Source organism: Balaenoptera borealis (genome assembly GCF_965194805.1).
Source record: "Balaenoptera borealis genome assembly, chromosome: 3".
NCBI classification, from domain to species: domain Eukaryota; kingdom Metazoa; phylum Chordata; class Mammalia; order Artiodactyla; family Balaenopteridae; genus Balaenoptera; species Balaenoptera borealis.
The window spans coordinates 49,377,477-49,395,564 of NC_138866.1; the positions used below are offsets into that span (position 1 = coordinate 49,377,477).

Here is an 18,088-nt window from a genome sequence, read left to right on the forward strand (position 1 = left end):
TACCAGCCAAACCATTTAGCCCTTACCACTTACCTTAGATAAATTACTCAACCTGTCTAGGCCTCCATCTCCTTCTCTGTTGATTGCAAATAATGGCCACTTCATATGGTTGTTAGGAGGGTTAAGTGAGATTGTGAGCATTAAAGTTTCTTGCTTATGGTGAGAAAAAAAAACAGTCGGCTCCTTTATTTTTAACCAAAAAGTTCATTAAAGGCATAAAGAGTGCATTTTCATTCTTTAGTTGTTCCGTTCGGTATGTCACACATTGGTAGACTTATCGTGGGGCTTTTTAAATTCTGCTGTTTTCAAGTTCCTTACATGCCTTTTCATTAGAAAAATAACTGATATCTTGTATCATAGGTCCAAGAAACTTCCATATCAAACCTAGCAGCAAGGATCATTATAGGTTTTACTGAGAATTTCAGATTGTTCCTAATGGATCTTACTTAGGAGAAGAATAAGAAACATTTGTTAAAAATCTACTATATTGACATCAGGAATGAATCAAATATTCTCACTCTCACCACTTGTTATTCATTGTACTAGAGGTCCTAGTCAGTTCAATAAACAAAGAAAACTAAGAAAAAAAATAAAAAATTAAAAGATTAGAAAGGAATAAAAATGCCATTATTTACAAATAAACTGTTAGAAATCGTAAGTGAATTTGGAAAAGCAGATGGATGCACTGTCAACATAGAAAACAATTACATATACATATACCTGCAATAAACAGAAAATGAAATTTTAAAAGGATACCACTTATAGTACAGAAAACTATTCAATATCTAAGAAAATGAGATGCAAGATCTCTATACTTAAAACTATCACTGAGGACTCCAGGGGCATGCATGGAGGAAAGGCCACATGAGGACACAGCAAGAAGGCAGCCATCTACAAGCTGAGGAGAGAGGCCTCAAGAGAAACCAGCCCTGCTGACACCTTGATCTCAGACCTCTAGCCTACAGAACTGTGAGACAATAAATTTCTGTCCTTTAAAAAAATAAAAGATAAAACTCTATCAGTGAAAAAAATTAAAGACCTAAATAAATGGCATATTATGCCATGTTAATGAATTAGATTTGATATTGTAAAAATGTTAGATTTAAAGATTCTCTGTAATCCAAGCAGATATTTTATGAAAATTGACAAGTTGATTATAAAATTACATAAAATGCAAAGGGCTAGGGATACCAAGGCAATCTTGAAAAAGAAACCTGGGAATCTTAGGTACCAGATTGCAAGAGTTATGATAAAGCTGCTGTAGCAGTTAAGTGTGACACTGGCATGAAGATAGACAATGAAATACAATTGAGAGTACAGAAACAGACCCATGCTTAGTCACCTTATGTATAACAGATACACTGCAGTGTAATAAAAAAAAGGATAGCCTTTTCAATAAATTCTTTTGAAAATTTATTGAAAACAATAATGGAAAATCAAATGAATCTTGACTGCAACTTCACTCAATAAACAAAAATGAATACCAAATAGATTGTAAATAAATAAATCTAAATAAATAAAATATATAAAACTATAATGCTTTTTAAAATAAAACATAATATCTTCATGAACTTGGGGTAAAAAAAGATTTCCTAAACAAAACATTAATACTTTGACTATAAAAGAAAGAGTTGGTAATATTGACCTAATTAAAATTAAGTTGCTCTGTTCATCTAAGGACACCTTTACAAGAGTGGAAATATAAGCCACAAAATGGAAGAGAGGCTTGCGTTACATATATCCGCAAAAGACCTACTCAGAAGATATAAAGAACTAAGGCAGACAACCCAATGAAAAAATAGGCAAAGGATTTTGAATAAGCACTCCGCAAAAGGTAACATCCATGTAGTCAATAAATATGTGTGAATGTATTCACTTCCTTGGTTATCAGAGAAATGAAAATTAAAACAAAAATGCCGTACTTTACACACCCACTAAAATGACTAAAATGAAAAAAAAGATAGAACCAAATGTCTAAGATTGTGGAGAAACTGGGGTGCTTGCTCATTGCTAGTGGGAATGATGCACACTTTGGAAAAGTTTGGCAGTTTCTTAAAAATGTTAAACAGATTCACCATATGACCCAGCAATTCCACTCCTATGTATCTGCCCAAGAGAAAACATGTCCACACAAAGACTTGTATGTAAATCTCCATAGCAGCATTATTCATAATGGCCAAAGGTAGAAGCAACCCAAATATCTACCAATTGGTAAATGAACAAAATTAGTCATATCTATGCAATGGAATGCTATTCAGCAATGAAAATAAAGTGCTGATACATGCTACAGTGTGGATGAACCTCAAAAACATGTTAAGTGTGAAAGAAACCAGTCACAAAAGATCACATATTGTAGATTCCATTTATATGAACTGTTCAGAAAAGGTGGAATCTATAGACAGAAAGTAGACTAGTGTTGCATGGGGCAGAGGTTAAGAATGAAGAGTGACTGTAAATGGGCATGAGGTTTCTTTTTGAGATAATGGAAATATTTTAAAATTAGATTGTGATGATAGTTGCATAACTCTGTAAACTTACTAAAAATCATTTATTTACAGACCTAAAATGACTGAATTTTATGGTAAGTAAAATGTACCCCAATAAAACCAAACAGAGAAAGAGAACATCCAAGGGGTCAGTAAACACTTTGAAAGGTATTAACTTCATTAGTTACCAGGGAAAAACAAATTAAATAATAATGCTGCTACAAAATGAATCCACAATACAGTGCTATTGCACATTCCCCCAGAATGACTAAAATGAAACAGGAGGAAAGTATGAAGCATTGATGAGGGTATGGAGCAACTGGAACTCTTTTTTTTTTTTTTAATTTATTTATTTATTTATTTATTTATTTATGGCTGTGTTGGGTCTTCGTCTCTGCACAAGGGCTTTCTCCAGTTGCGGCGAGCGGGGGCCACTCTTCATCGTGGTGCGCGGGCCTCTCACTGTCGCGGCCTCTCTTGTTGCGGAGCACAGGCTCCAGACGCGCAGGCTCAGCAATTGTGGCTCACGGGCCTAGTCGCTCCGCGGCATGTGGGATCTTCCCAGACCAGGGCTCGAACCCGTGTCCCCTGCATTGGCAGGCAGACTCTCAACCACTGCGCCGCCAGGGAAGCCCTGGAACTCTTATATACTGTTCGTTGGAGTGTAAATTGGTACAATACCTTTGAAAAACTGAAGGTGAACATACACATACCTTATAATCCAGCATTTCCAGTTCTAGGTCTGCACCTAAAAAACGTGTTCACCAAAAGACACATAAGATTGTTCACAGCAGCATTATTCATAGTCACCAAAACTTGGAAACAACCCAAATGTCCATCGAGAGTAGAAAGAATAAATAAGTTGTGGTATATTCACAGCTCAAAATACTACAGTACCATCAAAAAGAATGAACTCCTACCAACAACAACATGGATTTCAATCCTCAAGAAATTTAAGTTCTTTGTAAGAATTCAGACATTAAAAGTATACTGTATAATTTCACTTAAATGAAGTTCAAGAACAGGCAAACTATAGTGTTAGAAATCAGGATGATGGTTACCTTTGAGGAAGAGTGAGGGAATAAAGATTGAGATGGGGCATGAGGGGATGCTTTAGAGGTGCTGGAAATGTTATATATTTTCACTTCTCAGCAAGCTGTACACATGATTGACGCATTTTTTTTCTGTATGTACTTATATTGATACTTCAATAAAAACATTTATTAGAATCTGTGCCAAGACCTGTACTGGGGAGAAATATTATCTAATTTTCACATTAATCCTATGAGATAGTAGGGTTCCTGTTTATAAATGAGAAAACCAGAGGTTGGTCATTGTCATGGATTGGGTTCTCTAGAAACAAACATCAAGATGGAATTAGAAGTGCAGGAGATTTATTTAGGGAAATAACCTGTGTGGAGAACAAAAGGAAGGTTGAACAGGGTAAGCAGGAAGACTGTCAGTGCAGAGCTGGCACATGTGCAGTGAGAAAGGGAGGAAGGAGGACCGCATAGAGCCTCAGACCACAGTGCAGCCCTGAGAACACCTTGGCCAGTCAATGGGGAGCTCCAGAGCAAAGATTGTCCACTAGAGGAATCCCGAGTTGGAAAGGAATGGCTCAGCTTTCAAACCCATACAGAAGAACTCATTCGTTAGCTGGGAGCAGCCCAGGGAGAGCTTGGCCAGCGCTGAGGTGAATTCTGAAGGTTAACTAATTTCTTGCAGCAGGTTCTCTCCTGAAGGGAGATCTGACCGACGCATATCTACAGCTGCCACACTCACATATTAAGTTGTTTGGAAAGTTGGGATGAATCTGTCTGAACCCAGACAGTCCCTTTATGACTACTTAAATGGAGACCTATCAAGTGTAGCTCAAATGTCTAAGAAAACCGTTAAACAAGTCCATATTTCTAAAGGAAACATAATATTTGGAAACATAAAGAAGAGAGTAAAGGGCATTCCAGGCAGAGGAAATTGTATCTGAAATAAACATAGTTGAGAGTTAAGCTCCTGTATCAGGGTTCTTTGGCTGTTCTTTGGTTGTTATGGATTAAAGAAAAAGCTGAAAACTGGGTTCAGAGAAGACCTAAGGGCAGGAGACAGTGGATAGTCCCTTTGGGCCCTCAGAAGGAATCCACTCCAAAAGACTTCTGCACTGTGTCCTTTCATGCAAGAGCCAGGTTCCTAGGGAACAGAATCTGCTTGGCCTGGGTTTGGTTATTCCTTGGTCATGGAGGGTGCAGTACCTTGAACAATAGTCCCGCTGAGACAGAAACCCAAAGCACAAGAAGGAATGGATATTGGGCTTTTGACAAGAAGGAGAAATGGATGCTGGGCTGATAAAAGAAACAGATGTCCTGTATAGTTATAAACCATCACTTGATGAAGCTTAAAAAAACAAACCCATTCACCAAGTGTGAGTGAAATGGTTCACTAAATCATTATGATCTTCAACCACAAGTTCTTCCCTCGGTAATTTTGGTAAGTGTAAGATTTAACACTTTCTAGATATGACATTTAATTTTGGGTATATGACTTCATCCTGGTCATGCTTCTCAAATCTAAATCTTCCTGGATTAGTTACTTCAGTGTGATTATCTTGTGATAACTAGAGGACACAGAGAATCCTGTGATCTGGATTGAGCACCTGCCTGGGCATCTCAGCCATTTATTTGACCTTTAAATGCTCCATATAAAGCACTGACTCTGTATCAAGCTTTCAAATATATATTTCTCAGTTTATGGTTTCTGAAAACCCACAGTGGATACCAATGTCCACTTAAATTCCTTAAAGCCCAGTTCCAAAGTCTCCTCGAGGATCCCACAACCTCTTGTGCATCCTTGATTAAAGCTCCTGTTGCTAAATGATAGGTATTTCTATTCTCTCTTAAGGGTAAGAGCAATGACACATTTGCATCCCCAGCACCTAACAGTTCCTGACACATCATCGGTGAACAGTAAACGCTCGTTGAATCAAACTACAATAGGATGAACATTGTGAATCAGTAATGGAGTGGCTCGTTCAGTGGTGTAACTTGTTCATGGGTGTAACTCTAAGAAAAACTTTTGTTGCCTCTTAGAGTCTAGCTCGTGCAAAACGCAGATACATTACAAGAACCTGCCAATTTTCTGAAAGTTAGGAAAGTCGTGTGAGTAAATCATTTTAGAATATTGAGCCTAGGTATACAGGCTCAGGGTCTAGGCAACCAATTATTTAAAACCATTGAGCCTAGGTACCTAGGCTCAGAATCTAGGGTCAGTCAGGGTCTAGGCAACAAAACAGAAAACCACAGTAGGTATTTTACTAGAGGAGAATCAAAAGAATATAGGGGATTGTTACACAGATGTTGGAGGACTGAAAGAGCAAAAATAGGACATTAAGACAACTCAGAACAACTGCAGGAAGCAGTTGCCAGCAATAGGGTTGGAGGAACAGAAGGGTAGAGTATGGGATCGCCAGAACCCGGGGGCTCAGAGAAGACCCACCGTGTTAGAGCTCCGGCCCCAGGCAGGGTCTGCTGCCTGGCTGCCACAGCTCATCAGGCGCTCAGAGGAAAGGTCCCGTGAAGCTGGGGCTCAGACCTTGAGGAGAGGGGCTGCCGCTGGTTCCTCTGAAGGTGTGTGATGAGGCCGGTTCTGGAAGGGCTAAAAAGCTGGAGTTAAGGAATTGCAAGAAACAAGCAGGAAGCTTTTTTCTCTTCCTCTGCTATCCATTGTCCTAACGTCTCCAGTTGGTCCACCCTAATTGGAATGGATTCTGGAAGATACAGTTTGCAGACTTCTAGCCCCAGTATAACAGAACAGAATATAAAAGGGTTAATTTGGAGCTGAAAGACATTAAATAGGCAAATAATATACTTAGGGGCATTGTTTGACCTAGATTGTTATGTAGGGATCACTTTAAATATCCTCAAAAGAGGGACTAATGTGCCATCTAAATGCAAATGGCAAGAATGTCACTTATTACATCTGTGTCACATTCCCTTAGCAATTTCTTTTTTTTTTTAATTATTTATTTTTATTTATTTATTTTTTGGCTGCATTGGGTCTTTGTTGCTGCGCGCGGGCTTTCTCTAGTTCCGGCAAGCAGGGGCTACTCTTCGTTGCGGTGTGCAGGTTTCTCATTGCAGCGGCTTCTCTTGTTGCGGAGCACGGGCTCTAGATGCGTGGGCTTCAGTAGTTGTGGCACGTGGGCTCAGTAGTTGTGGCACATGGCCTTAGTTGCTCCGCGGCATGTGGGACCTTCCAGGACCAGGGATCGAACTTGTGTTCCCCGCATTGGCAGGAGGATTCTTAACTACTGCGCCACCAGGGAAGTCCCAGCAACTTATTTTCTTATATCAGTAAAGTTGGAATTTTAAAGACACTAAATATAGGTATAATTGCTTTACATCCATTTCACTGAGGCCCTTTATCTAACCAGCTTTTTAGTAAGACTTAATAAGGGAAGACTCGTGTGATATTTATTGGCAACTAATATCTAAATAAATTCTCTGCAGATTACTTTTTCTTTATATTTCCACATAATTCTCTGTACTTCTATACCACTAAGTTTTAGCAGAGCAAGTTAGAAATTTTCAGTATGTGGTAAAGCAACAATAAATTAATAGTCTTGAAATATATCTTACAATTGATGAAATATATCTTACAACTGATGAAATATTATCTAATCCACTCTGATTAGCCAAAATACAGTTACTCAGTCTACTTTTTCATTGTGGTTCCCATAAATTCGAATGATAAGCTTAAACTGCTCTCAGCCTTTGAAAATGCACATGGATTTTAATTTCTAGCATATGGCATATCCTTTGAGAAAGCCTTCCAACATTCAGTTTAATTCAGCATATTCATATCAATCCCCTACTAAGGGTATGGCAGTGAACCGTAGACTTGGAGAGAGGTGAACATGAGTAAAACAAAGTCAGTCAGTGCTCAGTGAGCACAAAGTCTAATTTGAGATGGACATAGACAAAATAGCTCTAAAATTGGGCAGACTGGCAGTGTAGTGGAGATTGTTTCCAGCTGGAAGATCTGGTAGGAAGTTTTGTACAATGTGGCATTAGACCTGGGTCTTAAAGTTGGTTTCACTTTCCTTCCTGAGACGAGTTGAAGAATGCTTTGCCAATGTCATCTCAACAGTCTTAATATTTATCGAACATACTGTGGTTCCCATTATATTAAAAGTTAAATCTTGTCTTCCCAACTTGAAACAGTGTGTGTGTGTGTGTGTGTGTGTGTGTGTGTGTGTGTTAGATTAACACATATGTACTCCCCTTTATCAAACTGTCTCTACTTGATCTTAAGATAGCAGTGATGGGAACGAAACCACAGAATCCTTGCAGAAAAAAAATTTATTTTTTGGCTGTGCCGCACCCCGCATGCGGGATCTTAGTTCCCCAACCAGGGATCAAACCTGTGCCCCCTGCAGTGGAAGTGCGGAGTCCTAGTCACTGGACCGCCAGGGAATTCCCCAGAAATTTTTTTTTTAATTGTTGGCATTTCCATATATAACTCTCCAAAATGCAGATAACTTAATATAATACCACACTCTGTACTTGCTTCTATTGACTTGCCACATTGTATTCTAATTATATTTCTAATTAATTCTAATTATAATATATTCTAATTAATTCCCTCTGGAATTAATCCCTGAGAACAAGGACTGTATGTTAACTTTGTATCTACAGTATGTTACAGGAAACGGTTACTCAATAACTTTCTATTTCTATGACTGTCTATTTCCCAAGAGAGAATTTCAAGATACTTCAGTAATCCACAAAATCTTAACTTTTCTGCCACTTATTCTGTAATGTTTTTACTGAGTCTCAGCTTATCACAGCCCTTCTGGTACAGGAAACAGCACCCCTATCTCCATCACTTTGCTGTCCTTTGGTGTCCTTTTCTTCCCCAAGAATCCTTTTACACTCCTTCAAGGGACCAGGGCATTCCTGCTTCCTCCTGTCTGCTCCAAATCAAAAACCTGCTCTCAAGAGCCTCCACTGATGGCAGCGTGATACAACAGAGCTAGATGGTGGTTCAGTACCTCACCCTCCTTTTAGCAGAGAGAGGCCCAGAGAGGGTAATCAATTGCTCAGAGTTGTACAGTTAGTTATAAGGAGATGGGATTTGAACTTAGACCTCTTAATGGCCAAAAGAGTGCTCTTTCTAACATATAATGTAGGCTTGTATTAATATGCCATTTATAGCCTAAACTAGCACTCCTTTTTCAAATATTTGCCTTCTTTCAAGATCAGAACTTAAGCTAAAATAATAACGTGGAACTCTATGTTCAATAGGATATTGGTGGGGGGTGTCATAGAGCTCTTTTGAGGTTCCTAAAGTTGTATCGTACAGCTGCCTACAAAACAGCCTTATGTCACACAGGAAGTAACTCACAGCTTACATTTTATTGAGAGAAACAAGGATAACATCATTGGCATCTGCAATGTGCCAGAAACTGTGTTACAAACTTTACATGTGGGATTTCATTTCATCTTTAAAACAAGTCAATGAGGTAGCTATTATCACCCTATTCATATTTATAAATGTATATACTCATAAAATTTTTATAATATAAAAAGTTATATATTTAGAAATAGGGTAGAAAAGTACAGTAGGTATTTCTCATGCTTTGTGACTGTCTTTGAAAACCCTTCCTACATCAGAGTAAATTCCCACATTGTGAATCTGAACTCCCCAAGGCAGAAGCCCAAACTCTCTTGCTCAGCACCTTGGCAGCTAGAGTGCAGGCTCTCCCAGGCAGGCGTACTCACACAAGTCTCAGTCGAAAAAAGAGCAGCATGAGGAAGCAGGTGCTGTGTTGACTCCATTTTTTCTGGCTTGGATGGTGACGAGGAGTCCCGTCTTCAGTGGCAGGAATGGTGGAGAGTCTTGGGTGTAGTGTCCACTCATCTACAGCACCAGTGGCAGCAGCACTGAGGTAGCTGAGACAATCCCACATAGTGGTTTTGGTATTGTTTCTGGATGCGTAGGCTCCAGATCTGACTCTGACTCTCCCAGAGATTCTCCAAACTATTTAATATCCCTTAATAAATCCTTGAACTAGCTAGTTTAAGGAACTAGCGGCTTCTGTGGTTGGCAAGTAAGATCCCAGTCCCCAAATCAAAACCACTTGGGATATCACCTCAGTCCCATTAGGATGACTACTATGAAAGAAAGAGAGGGGAGGAAGGGGAGGGAGAGGAAGGGAGGGCAGGGAAGGAAAAAAATTGTTGGCAAGGATGTGGGAAAATAGGAACCCTGTGCACTGTTGGTAGGAATGTAAAATGGTATAGTTGCTGTGAAAAACAGTATGGTGGTTCTTCAAAATATTAAAAATATAATTACCATATGACCCAGCAATCCCACTTCTGGGTATATACCAGAAAGATTGAAAGCAGGGTCCTGAAGAGATATCTGTGCACCCATGTTCATAGTAGCGTTATTCACAGTAACTAAAATGTGAAAGGTACATAGAGTAGTCAGAATCACAGAGACAGAATGTAGAAGGGTGGTGGCCAGAGGCTGTGGGTGGAAAGAAAGGGAAATTATTCTTTAATGGGAACAGAGTGTCCATTTGCAAGATGAAGAGGGTTCTGAGATATATGGTGATGATTGTTGCACAACAATGTGAAAGCACTTAGTACCACTGAACTGTCCACTTAAAACTGGTTAAGATGGTGTGTTGTGTGAATTTTACTACAATTTTTTTAAAAAGGTTGACAGTACCAAGTGCTCGCATGGATCTGGAGCAACTGGAACTCTCACATACTTCTGATGGGAATGCCAAATGGTACGGCCATTTTGAAAAACCATATGGCAGTACCTCAGAAATTTAAACATACATTTACCATACAATCCAACCGTTCCAATTCTCAGTATTTACCCAAAAGAAATGAACACATATGCCCACAAAAAAATTTATTCACAAACAGGTGTCAGCGATGGAGGAAAGGGCAACATGAGGGATACTTGTAGTGATAGAACTGTTCTGTAGCTTGACTTTATCAGTGTGAATACCCAGTTGTGATACTGTACTATAGTTTTACAAAATGTTATCATTGGAGGAAATGGGGGAAAAAAGTTTATGAGATCTCTATGTGAATCTAGAATTATCTCAAATTAGAAAGGTTAATTTTTTTTTAAACTCTTTTTTAAAAATTAATTATTTATTTATTTATTTATTTTTGGCTGCTTTGGGTCTTCATTGCTGTGCGTGGGCTTTCCCTAGTTGTGGCGAGCGGGGGCTACTCTTTGTTGTGGTGCGCAGGCTTCTCATTGCAGTGGCTTCTCTTGTTGCGGAGCACCGGCTCTAGGTGCGTGGGCTTCAGTAGTTGTGGCACACAGGCTCAGTAGTTGTGGCTCGCGGGCTCTGGAGCGCAGGCTCAGTAGTTGTGGCGCACGGGCTTAGTTGCTCTGCGGCATGTGTGATCTTCCCGGACAATGGCTCGAACCCATGTCCCCTGCATTGGCAGGCGGATTTTTAACCACTGAGCAACCAGGGAAGTCCCTAGAAAGGTTAATTCTTTAAAAAAACAAACAAAAAAATCCCAGACCAATACACGAAGTAATTTTCCTGGTTTCACACAACCAAAAAAGCATAGACCCCAGAGATGAACCCAGGTCTGGTTCGTCCTCTATCACATGCTGTCTCCTTTCTTAGAGGTCATCCCATGGGCAGCATGATGTGGTGGGAAGAGTGTGCTCTGCCAGTGGGAAGTGCTGGCTTCCTGAGTAGAAACCCCTGGGAGTGTTTCTTAGTTCTCTGAGTGACGAGAAAGATGATGTTTTTCCTTGATTGATAGGTGTTAAGTGAATCTATAAATTTACATATGTTGTCAGTAAAGTATTGAATACATTTTAGTGTAAATGAAATTCCCACCTGAAAAGAAAACAGTATACAGAGATCATTAGTATCATAACAATAATAACAATTAAAGCTAACATGATTAGAGCACTCATTTATGTTCACAACTTTAAGAGGTAGCTGATTTCTAGGTTGCCGATGAAACAGATGAAGCCTAAGGAAGTTGAGTAACTTGCCTCACAGATGGTTCATAGCAGAGCTGGATTTGATCCCAGGCAGTCTGGCTCCAGAGTTCATCCTCTTAATGGGAACTTCAGGTGAGATGATATTGTAGAAAAACAAATATGTTGCTGGTGAAGGATTTCTTATCATTTAGCGGGAATATTGTTTAAATTCATATTTTTCACAAGGACCTACATGTGGATTCAGTTTAGATGCTTCACAATAATATCTCACTACTAATATTTGACAATGAGCCATTCTTATGAAAGCTATTTACAAGAACAGGATTTCCCCATGTGGTGGTAACTATGATCTCCATTTAATCCTTGGCATGAATACAGCTTGAAGATGACTTTATGAAACTATTTAGATCTTCTGGATCAATAGACACCTAAAAATTCAATGGGAAATGTATCGAGGGTGCCAGAGATTTCTGTTTGCACAAAGAGTTATTTAGACACCAATGAAGAAGCATCATAAAGTTTCTCTGAAGAGGGGAAGTTGAGAAGACTTTGAGTATTAAGTCCATTCAAGAAACATATGCATTTCTAAAACAATCTGTATGGAATCTCACTTTAAGTAAAGAATATTTTTAAAATGCAAATAATTTCTACTTCCTGCCCTCCTCCTCCACCTTGTCACACACGTGAATATTTGTTTTGATACTGGGTTTTCTTAAGGCAGATTTACACTTCTTTAACCATGTAATTAGAGCTATTTAATTTAAAGCCACAGTGTGGTACAACAGATGGAAAGAATACAACTCAGAATTGAGACACAGGTTCTAGCCCTGTTTGTTGCCTAGAACAAATCTATTTTTTTTAACATCTTTATTGGAGTATAATTGCTTTACAATGGTGTGTTAGTTTCTGCTTTATAACAAAGTGAATCAGCTATATGTATACATATATCCCCATATCCCCTCCCTCTTGCATCTCCCTCCCACCCTCCCTATCCCACCCCTCTAGGTGGTCACAAAGCACTGAGCTGATCTCCCTGTGCTATGCGGCTGCTTCCCACTAGCTACCTAGTTTACATTTGGTAGTGTATATATGTCCATGCTGACAAAGGATTAATCTCCAAAATTTGTTTTCTTGACTCCTAAAAAGTCATTTAGATTTTTGGTAGCTGTTTCCTCAAATGCCAAATGTGCCCTCTCTCCTTCACAGAACCTGGTGAAGTGTTTTGAGAAGCAAAAAGTACAATGTGAATTCCAGCCCGCCAAGGTCTCCTATCTCGCTTCCTCCAGGGAAGACACTCGCGGAAGGGGAGGCAGGAGAGCAGGCTGTGCATGATGATACAGTGCTTGGTCTCCGGAAAGTCTCTTCTCAGCCTCCAGAGCCCAGCGTGGTGTCTGACCCAGGTCAGCACCCAGCAGAAGTCTGCTTTCCAAACAGCTATTTCTGTGCCATGGCTTTAAGTTGAAGTTCACAAAGTAATTTATGTTCTTTCTTATTTATTGTCTCATAAATTTTTTTTGACATTTACCTTTTCCCTAGAATATAATGATTCAAATATCATACAAGCCCAGAAATGTACATAGATCGTCTGCAATTAAGTGTGGTTAGCAATCATCTGTCCAGAATGGCAGAGATGTACACCATGAGATCTGGAGACTTGTCTCCTGAAGAAGGATCACCGTATACATTGTCTCACACACTGGTGGCCCAGGGCCAACCACATAAACCCTCCGGGGTTTCGTGTTAATCTTGCTGAGCTCTCACAGTATTTGGGTTCGTTGGCAAAAGTACCGGGTGGTTGTTTTAAAATCAGAAGATGCAAAAAAAGTGTTGACGTTGTTAAAGGTAGACTCAGAAACAAAGGAAGCTTTTAGAAGAAGAGGTGCTTTAAAAGAATGGCTTATCATATATAAAATGCAATGGGTACCTAAAGGGAAAAATACACACAAAATAACTAAGGTTATGGTGATTAGGGATGAAAACACTTTATTCTCTTGTTGGTTGGGCCCACATAGAAAGTCAAGGATGATAGGCTTTTATTTAAACTGACTTTCCAGTATTTACACTGATTCACCTTTACTATCTCCAGATAAGGGAGAAAGTTATTTACACAGCTGGTTTTGTGACTTTTAAGCAGTGGCTGGTCAGGAAGAACCTGGCTGACACTTGGCTTCTCTTTAGGTTGTTCACAAGGTGTTCTTAGTTGTTGTAACTCCATTCGCCACTAGAGCATGGGCTTTGGAAAAAGGTGGAGTCGGGTTTGAAACCTGCTGTCAGCCCTGGAGAGCTGGGTGGCCTTGACTACGTGGACCAACCTCTCAGAGCCTCAGCTTCTTCTTTAGTAAGATGGGGTAGTTAATAATGCCGACCAGTTAACAAATCCAACCACATAAGATTGTTATAAAGATTAGAGATAATATAGATATTGAGCCTGAAACGTAAGTACCCCTAAAGGGTAGTCATGAACTCTTTTCTGTAAGTGCCCTGGAAATAATTTCTAAATCCACTTAAAGCAGAGAAAGTAAATTCAAGTATTTCCTCAAGTGGCTGTATAGCGTCATTTTAAGATCACAGTGACTAAGCTCACTTTTCCTTACAGGAAGCATAATTGGGGGTGGCGGGGAAGCTTGAACCATTGCCCTGGTTTCAGCACTCAGATGAGGCCTCAGGATTCTGCCCAACCTCACAGAAGTTTGCTCTTCAGAGTTGGGAGCTGCACACAGAGGAATTTGCTGAGCCACCGTGACAAGGAAGCGTAAGGACAAGACTTGCCTTCCTGGCAACTTAAAAAAAGGAGGGTACTATATTGCATGTAATATGTACTTTGGGTCAACTCCCAATGTCCTATACATTAACTCAAGAATCCTGACAACCACTTCTACTGTGTTAGGTAGTACTAGCAAACGGATTAGGAGCAAAGGGTCTGTAGTCAGACTGCCTTCATTCCTGTCCCCACTTCACAACTCGCTAGTTTTGTGCCCTTAGACACGTGACTTATCCATTCTAAAACTCACTTTCCTCATCTGAAACCCAGGATAATATTGATGCCCATCTCCTAGGGTTGTTGTAAGGCTCATACATAAAATATTCTTAGCTTAACGCCTGCCACGAAGTAAACACTAGTTAAATAATTATTGCTGTTGTTGGTTGGCCAATAGTCACTATCTTGCACAAAATCAAACACCAGTAAGAAGGTAGAAATGCTGGTCTTCTGATGCCAAATCCCAGGCTCTTTCTCTTACCATGTGTTACTCTACTGAATGTTTATTGCTTGCTTAAATGATTAAAATACCACAGTGCTGTTTGTGTTATCCAGGGGCACTGAAGTATTCTCTCTAATTATGCAGAGGTGCAAATCAAAGATCGCTCCAAGTAGAAAAATCATAATGTTGTTTCACTGTTCTTTGCGCTTGCTTGAGAAAAAGAACCCACATATCAGACCATTTCTCACCCTCCCAGGAACTCTGCTTCCTGGGAGTTACAATTCTTTGATATCAAAACCAGTTCCAAAAAAAAAAAAAAAAACCAGTTCCAGTCGTGCCAGCTGAAAGGGCTGACTGCAGTTTGACAGTGTAGAGGCCATAGCATTCTCTCTGTTTGGGGCCAAGTGGTGACGTCAACTGTTTGTCTCCCTTTCAAAGTTGTTCTCTTGTATTTTGCTCCAACTTCCTCCAAATACAACGACTGGTACAGCTGCAGGTGCCACCAGCTCTCTGGCTCATTGCTTAGTTAGGCTTAAATGACTGTGCGCCTGCTCCCTGCTTCCCTATTGGGCTTGGCACAGCTCCAGGCTGCTTGGGTACTGAAGCCTGTGAGTGAAGTCCATGAAGTTGGTTTTCCAGACTAACTTTAACCTGGAATGAACTTCAGACAAGGTAGCTCTGGAGAAATTCATATTTACTTTCCTACCTCATTTACAAATAATTTTTCAAATTGTCAAAGAGAAACATTCACCAACATAGACCATACCCTGGGCCATAAAACAAACCTCAACACGTTTGAAAGAAATTAAATCACACAAAGGGATTTCTCTGAAAGCAATGGAATTAAACTAGAAATTGATAACAGAAAGATATCTGGAAAATCTGTTTAAAAAAAAGTTGGAAATTAAAACAGCACAGTTCAGAATAGCCCATGGTTCAAATAGGAAGTCATGAAGGAAATTATAAAATATTCTGAGCGGAATGAAAATGAAAATACAACATATCAAGATGTCTGGGATGCATTTAAAGTCATGCTTAGAGGAAATTTTATAGCATTAAAGGCTTATATTAGCAAAGAAGAAAGATCTAAAATTAATGATCTCTGTGACTTTCCTGGTGGTCCAGTGGTTAAGACGCCACGCTCCCAATGCAGGGGGCCCGGGTTCGATCCGTGGTCAGGGAACTAGACCCCGCCTGCCACAACTAAGAGTCTGCATACCGCAACTAAAAGATCCCGCGTGCCACAACTAAAGATCTCGCATGTCGCGCAAAGATCCCACACACGGCTATGAAGATCCCGCGTGCCACAACTAAGACCTGGCACAGCCAAATAAATAAATATTTTTAAAAAAATAATAATAAAATAAAATTAATGGTTTAAGCTTTCATCCTAAAAAACCAGAAAAAGCAGCTAAAAGCAAAGCAAGGCGAAGGAAGAAAATAATAAAGAGATGAATCAGTGAAATTGAAAAACCACAGAGGAAATCAATTAAGTCAAAAGCTGTTTCTTTTAAAAAATCAACAAAATTGGTAAGCCTTAGTCAAACTGATCAGGAAAAAGAAGGAAACCCCCCCAAATTACTAACATCAAAAATGACAGAGAGTACACTACTATACAAAGGATAATAATATAATACTATTATATATGAACAACTTTATGCCCATAAGTTCAAATATCTAGATGAAATAGATAAATTTCTTGAAAGACACAAACTACCAAATCTCAAGAAGAAATACATACCCTGAATAGTCCTATATTTTATATAATAAAGAAGTAGAATTTGTAATTAAAAATATTTCAACAATGAAAATTCCAGATGGCTCTACTGGCAGATTTTACCAAACATTTAAGGAATAAATAATACCAATTTAATATAAACTTCTCCAGAAGATAAAGGAGAAGGAAACACTTGCCAACTCATTTTATGAGATCAGCATTACCTTGATACCCAAACCAGACAAAGACATGAAAATTAAACTATTAATATCTCTCAAACAATGTAAAAATCCTTAATAAAATATTATTAATAAACTCCAGCAGTGTATCAAAATGATAGAACACCATAACCAAGCTGGTTTTATCCCAGGAATGTAAGGTTGGTTCAACATTTTAAAATCAATCACAGTAATTCACTATATCAACAGACTAAACAAGAAAAGTCATTATTTCAATAGATGCAGAAAAGTATTTGACAAAATTCACCATCCATTCATTATTAAAAACAAAACAAAAGGGCTTCCCTGGTGGCGCAGTGGTTGAGAGTCTGCCTGCCGGTGCAGGAGACGCGGGTTCGAGCCCTGGTCTGGGAGGATCCCACATGCCGCGGAGCGACTGGGCCCGTGAGCCGCAATTACTGAGCCTGCGCGTCTGGAGCCTGTGCTCCGCCACAAGAGAGGCCGCGATAGTGAGAGGCCCGCGCACCGCGATGAAGAGTGGCCCCCGCTTGCCACAACTGGGGAAAGCCCTCGCACAGAAACGAAGACCCAACACAGCCATAAATAAAATAAATAAATAAAATTTAAAAACAAAACAAAACAAAACAAAACAAAAAAACACCTTTCAGCAAATTGCAATTAAAAAGAACTTCTCTGGACTTCCCTGGTGGTCCAGTGGTAAAGAACCTGCCTTCCAATGCAGGGGACATGGGTTCGATCCCTGGTTGGGGAAGTAAGATCCCACATGCTGCGGGGCAACTAAGCCCGCGCACCACAACTACTGAGCTCTCACGCCTCAACGAGAGAGCCCGCGTGCCGCAAACTACAGAGCCCACACGCTCAGGAGCCTGCACACCGCAACTACAGAGCCCATGCACCCTGGAGCCTGCGTGCCACAACTAGAGAGAGAAAACCTGCACGCCACAACTAGAGAGAAGGCTGCGTGCCACAACGAAGAGCCTGTGCCACAACAAAAGATCCTGCACGCCTCAAGGAAGACCCCGCATGCCACAACTAAGACCCGACACAGTCAAAAAATAAATAAAATAAATAAATAAATATTAAAAAAGAGAACATTCTCAATCTAATAAACAGCTTCTGTGTTAGTTCTATATTGCTGTGTAGCAGCCCCAAAGCATAAATGTCGAACAATGATTATCTCCAGGTTCTGGAGGCTGGGAATCTAGGTATGACTTAGCTAGGTGCCTCTGAATCAAGGTCTCTCACAAAAGTGAACTTATGTTGTCAGCTGGGGCTACAATCTCATCTGGAGACTCACTGGAGCAGGAGCAGGTGTGGTGGTAGGGAGATCCACTTCCAAGCTCACTCACAAGATTGTTGGCAGCATTCAGTTCCTCACAGAATACTGCATTGAGTGACTACATTCTTCTTGGCTGTTGGTTGCCTCAATTCCTTGCCATAGGGCAGCTCACAACATGGCATCTGGATTCCCTCAGAGGCAGTGAGCAAGAGAGT

General features: G+C 39.9%; 1 long non-coding RNA gene across 1 annotated transcript; it reads right to left on the reverse strand.

The window, feature by feature from the left end:
• Window positions 1-6,948: 6,948 nt before the first annotated feature.
• Window positions 6,949-17,602, reverse strand: LOC309625407. The gene is made up of 2 exons (XR_014242502.1): window positions 11,529-17,602; window positions 6,949-11,367 (listed from the first exon to the last, which is right to left on the reverse strand). It is a non-coding gene; the product is annotated as an uncharacterized lncRNA (long non-coding RNA).
• Window positions 17,603-18,088: the final 486 nt, after the last annotated feature.